The following is a 6,073-nucleotide window of genomic DNA, read 5'->3' on the forward strand; positions in this document are numbered from 1 at the left end:
TGATAATTCATTGCCCCTCAGACCTGACTCCTGCTCTATGCATGGCTGCATAATGGCTGTGCTCGCTGACTATGAAGGGACCCTAGCCCGGTCTAGATGACCAGGGAGCTTCCTGGAGGAAGTGAGGCTGTTTAGATAAGAGGAGGGTAAGTGGAAACCGAGCAGGCAGAGGAATTTCGGGCAGAGAGCACAGCACAGGCAAATGCTTTGTGGTGTGAGAGCCCAGCACATGCCCCGGGGACTTGGCATTCCTTCACTGAATAACCCCATGAGCCCCGAGCCATATGTATGGGGGGGAAGCAGAAGCAGGCTGTTTGGAATGATGCAGCTGCTTGTTGAAACCAGCTAGAAGCCATCAGGAGTGGCATGTGAAGATGGTCAAGACTCCAAAAAACAAACACACCCGCAACACACACCCCCCTTACATATATAATACAGTAACAGTATTATATATACTGTTGTTAATAACCAGAAGAGAACATATACCCTGGATGAAGACCAACTATGGACATAAGGATGAGAAGAGAGTGACTGGTAAATAAAAGCAGGCCAAGGATAAAGGTATGAAATTTAAAAAAAAAAAAAAAAAAGATGGCCCGAAAAGAATTGTCAGAAATGGGGGCGGGGGGCAGCTACAAGTCAACCATAAAACTGTTCTGAAAATGGTCTAATGAGAGATGTCAGTGAGGAAGGACCGATTGCAAACAGGGAAAATGAACAGCTAAGAAAAGTGAGTAGTACAGTGTAACGGGGTGGGTGGTGGTGGGCACCCGATGGCTCTGCTTGCCAGGGCTTCCCCTTTCACCCTCAAGGAGCCTCCCTTTCCTGTGTGGCCATAGGCCACACGATGCGGTGACCCGACCCCTCCCCATCCCTCCTCTGCCTGGGTGTGGGAAGATGACCCAAGCTGCTCTGCCTCTCCTCCCAGCCCCCGTGATCTTCTAACAGCTGAGCATAGTTTGGACTCCACACGTGTCCAGAACTTTCCCAGGAGAGTTAAAATGAAGACTCTGCCTTGCTGAGTTGCTCAGCAGGTGCCTATGAGCCCCAGATGCTAGAATCCAGCCTCTCTGGAGTAAGCTACAACATTTCCTTTTTTTTTTTTTTTTTTGTGGAACCAGAGATTGAACTCAGGCCCTTGCACTTGCCAGGAAAGTGCTTATTCCACTAAGCCATCTCCCCAGCCCCAAAATGTATTTTGTTTGTTTGTTTTTGTTTTTTCAGAACCAAGGATTGAACTCAGGTGCTTGTGCTTGCCAGGGAAGTGCTTCAATGTTTCCTTGTGTCATTTTTAGCACCTGGAGCCATTTTCCATCCTTGAGCTCTATTATCTGAGAAAATTCTCATTTTCCCCTTAGCTATCTGAGTTAGATTTTGTCATGACACCCCTAAAAGCTCTTGATTAATTTAGTAAACCTTTTAATCACTAAAGTATTGGTGCCCACTAATAGGCTATACCCATTTACCAAGGAGTTTACTAAATGGCTAGACTCTATGCAGACTGGACTCTCCCAAGCAGAAATATTGGAAGACATAGGTAGCTAACATTTCACAGAAGGCATTTGGTTTTGGTTTTTGAACGAATTTCTGGTACAAAACCTTCATGCCAACAAAAAAGCACAATGATAAGGTGTATTCCAGAGAACCTCATGCCCTGGGGAAGACGGAATGCTGCAGAACCACTAGCAGAGGGTGCTGCAGTGCAGGGGTGTGAGGGAGCTCATGGGCAGGCAAGCAGCTGAGAGTGCAAACAACCCTGCCGTGTGGGGGGAGAATAGATTCAGAAGCTCACTCACGTTCTACGTTCGATTTAATTGTATTCATTATGGTAGAGAAGAGTTCCTTAAGATTCAGGATGTTTCTATACTCAGTGGTGAATTAAAGGCCAGGCATGGTGGTTTACATCTGTAACCACAGCTACTCAGGAGGTAGAGGCAGGATGGTCACAAGTTCAAGGTCAGCTTGGGAAGCTTGGTGAGAACCTGGTATCCATATTTAAAATAATGAAGGTCAGTGGTAGAGTGTTTTCCAAGCAGTGGAGGCCCTGGATTCAATCCACAGTACAATGGGGGAGTAAAAAAAAAGTGGAAAAAGGCATCCTGTGGGCTGGGAATGTAGTTCATTGGTACACCGCATACCTGGCAAGTGTAAGGTCCTGAGTTTGATTCCCAGAACCAAAGAAAAATAAGAAAGGCACCCTGCTCTGTTCAGATCTGACCTGTGCAGGCACTCAGCCTATGTTGACTCAGAGGAGACACGGATGCTTGTTCTACTAGCAGACACCAGGGCCTCCATCTGCTCTAAGACCATCCAGAAGGCAGTTGGGCAGTTACTCAAATATCATCAACTCAAGTCAAATTGTTCAGGGTCAACGGACATATCAGAGGGCCGGCTAAATAGCTCAGTGGATTAAAGTATGTGCAAGCAGGCGCAGGGGCTGGGGGTTCGATCCCCAGGCCTGCCGTGCCGATCCCACCCCCGGGGTGTGCTGAGACAGCAATTGAGACTGGGCATGGTGGCGCCTGCCTGTAATCCCAGCTCTTGGGAGGCTGTAAACAGGCAGATCACTATGAGTCCAATCTAGTAGTGAGACCCTGAACACCCTGTAGACACTTATCTAAAATACAAAAAAACAAACACAAACAAAAAACCACAAAAACCAAAAAACCCCCCTGACATATCAGAAAGTACTTAATATTTCAAAATATGCAAAAAAAATCAGAATAAACACCATATCAAAATTTTAATGAAGACAGGACTAGATCTGAGCCTGCACTCACATGACTCCTTACCAAAGGATTCTTATTTCAACCCTGCTTCTCTGCCACATAAAGTGACTGTTGTACCTAATAAGGGTCTTCATCTCCTGTCTGTCTTCCTGTCCATACACAACCCTTAAAATGTGTGTGGCTTGACCAATCATTTGGTAATCTCAGGGCAATATGCGGCCACAAAATAGGGCCTAAGTCCTCTAGAAGGAGCAAGGGAGACCACGGAGGTCCGCCTGCACCTAACCAAGGCTTGGAGGGAAATAGGCAGGCACCCTGTGGGTGACAGGGTGGGAGAAGAGGCAGATGACAGCAAGCGAATGCCTCACCTGCCAGAAGTCCTCCATCATCCAGGTGATCAAGGACAACACCAGACCCTCTTGATCCCTCAGGGAATTAGCCAAATCCTTTCAGAAGTTTCTGAAGTCTTCAGTAATGAAGTGCAACTTAGCCTCTCTGCTTTCCCTTTCACTGTGTTTTAAGGTTTGTCCCTCTCCAAACACACGGGGAAGTTTGATTGCTATTGTAATGGTCTTGAGAGATGATTAGAGCACCAGGCCCTGCCTGTGACTGGATTCATGTTGTTATCATGGGAGTGGGTTCCTTGTGAAATGCTGTCATTGTGGGGGTGGGCCTTCTTTTCTGTCACTCTCTCATCTTCCTCTTGCCCTTCTGTCATGCACTTAAGCATGGCTAGAAGCCCCTCGACCTTGGAGCTCCCTGCTTCAGTGCTGTGAGCCAATAAGCTTCTGTCCACTGAAGTTGTTCAGCTTGTGTTATGCACTAACAGCAGCTCCAACCGTGAAGAGATCCTCTTCTCAGCCCCTTAATGCAGCCCCACAGAGGGCCTCTGGGACTCAGCCTCAGTCATCCTACAGCCTAGCTTCACACAAAGCAGAGAAAAGGAGGCAGAAGGAAAAGCAGGGGAAATGAGGGAGAAGAGGAACAAGGGGCCGCCAAACTCAGGTCCTGAGGAGAGAGTGGGCGAAAGGATCCGGCCTCGAGCTGCCCTAAGCGATCCAGTTTTCCATATATAAATGGAAGCTACTATTTCTTGCCCTGCTATATCAAGCAGTTGCCAAAGAAGAAAGATTGCAAAACAAAATGTGCTTCAGATACTACAAACTATTCTGTATATGTAGCTAGGAAATTTTTTCACAAGTTATTATTATTATTTTTTTTTTTTTTAAAAAACCATTTGTTAGCATTTTAATGAGCCCCCTGTCCAGAATTTTCAAGCTAACAGGACACAGGCCCCCCCAACACCCTTAATCTTCTCCTCAGCTCTTCTGCTGAAGAACTTGGCTTTCACGATGACAGGCTGCTTTGGGAGCTTTCCCTTCCCAAGAACTTTGTAGTAGCCCGATCGCACTACATCAATGATGGGAGCTTTCTGATGGGAGCTGGTGTATGATCTCTTATTCAAGTCTTGTTTTTGGCAGCATTTACTCGTGTCTGCTCACTGACCAATGTCCACAATTTATCAAGGTTGACAGTTGGGCAGAAGCTCTGGTTTCTCTTTAAGTGGTAATACCTCATACCAGCCTTCCCAAAGTAACCTGGGTGATATTTGTCGAAGTTGATCCTGTGATGATGCATGCCACTAGCATTCCCCTGGTCTCCGGGGTGCTTCCAGTGCTTGCCGATGCAGCCATGGCCGTGGCTCACATGGCCCCGAAGCTTCCGGGTCTTCCTTAGTCTGGAGGGCATGTCGGCGGCCGAGACGAAAGCCACAAGTTATTATTAGTTTACTTTTGATTTAATAAAAAGATGATGGAGTTCCTGGCACTAACTGTGATATGCATTGAGTATTGTTTCCTTTCCTTTCTATGTGAAAAATTTAAAAATAACTAATATTCATGGGCTACACATCATAGCTGGTGTATGATCTCTTATTCAAAAGCATAGTTTTGTTTTAAGTAACAGGGTTCAAAGAAAGTGAAAGGGAATTTATGTATATTCTTTCTTTCTTTCTTTCTTTCTTTCTTTCTTTCTTTCTTTCTTTCTTCTTTCTTTCTTTCTTTTTGGCAAAACTGGGGATTGAACCCAAGCCCTTGTGCTTGCCAGGCAAGTGCTTATTCTACTGAGCTATCTCCTCAGCCCCTGTATACTTATTAAGACTTTCACTGAACGAATACTTGAAGATGTAAAATAAATATACAGGCTTTATTTATTTATTTTACAGAGGGTTGTTTCAATTTATAAGACTTTGTAGTTCTATTTAAAAGACAGATGGGGAGGTATAGTAATGTCTTAGGACTGACTCTTTATTAAAATGTCTTTACATGTATTTCATTGACAAAAGGTGTTTTAGATATTTTAAGCTACCATAGCCCCTGGCATGGTATGATTTTGAGCATGAACCATCTCTGAGATTTCAGTCTTTTTTTCTTTGAATCTTACTTTGATATTTGTTTCTCTACAATTGCCATAGAAAACAGAAAGTATTTTTATCTTTTATTCTATCCTTTCTTCTATTTTTATAAATGTAGCTTTTGTCAGAGATGGGTATTCCATTGCCATTTGGGTGTTGTAGATGTGTGAGTTCAGTAGGGTACTCTAATATGGTTCACTTGTCCATGGTGGTAGTGGGTTATCTGTAGGACTGGCATTGTCAGAGGTTGTTGACTTGAGTCTTTTACAAAACTAAACAAAAAAAGGGAAACAAATGAAGGATCATTTTGTATCTGTATATTCAAAATAGGTAAGATAGATACACAGCTACTTTCTCTTAATTCAATGAGAAGAAAGATTTGTACTAATAGCGTTTCGACAGGTTATCATGTCTGCATCTTGTACTATGAATAACCACTATGAGGACAACAATATGCAATGTATTAATTATTGAAACTGTCCTACTAATCTGTTTTGAACCTGTCTCATTGCTATTTGTTTCTCAAACAAATTAATTAAAAAATAAAATAAATGTAGCTTTTTTATTTAAAAAAAAAAAGACATATGGGGGCTGGGGAGATGGCTCAGTAGAATAAGCGCTTGCCAGGCAAGTGCAAGGGCCTGAGTTCAATCCCTGGTTCCACAAAATAAAAAAGAAAAGAAAAAGAAAACCAGGCCAGTGAGAGAGCTTAGCAGACTAAACACCTGCTTAGGCAAGCTTAGGGATTGGGAATGAATCCCCAGCACCACATGTACACCTGCCCTGCCCCTGGTCTTGCTGAGCCAGCAACTGAGTCCGGGCCTGGAGGTGCACACCTGTAATCCTAGCACTGGGGAGGCTGAAACAGGAGGATCACTATGAGTCGGATATACATAGTGAGACCCTGTAGACCCTGTACTAAATATGTAAA

General features: G+C 44.1%; 1 pseudogene; it reads right to left on the reverse strand.

Annotated features, from left to right (window-relative positions):
• Positions 1-4,002: 4,002 nt before the first annotated feature.
• LOC105742675 lies at positions 4,003-4,483 on the reverse strand (annotated as a pseudogene).
• Positions 4,484-6,073: the final 1,590 nt, after the last annotated feature.

This window comes from Octodon degus, unplaced genomic scaffold (genome assembly GCF_000260255.1).
Source record: "Octodon degus isolate 3935 unplaced genomic scaffold, OctDeg1.0 scaffold00065, whole genome shotgun sequence".
Taxonomy (NCBI): domain Eukaryota; kingdom Metazoa; phylum Chordata; class Mammalia; order Rodentia; family Octodontidae; genus Octodon; species Octodon degus.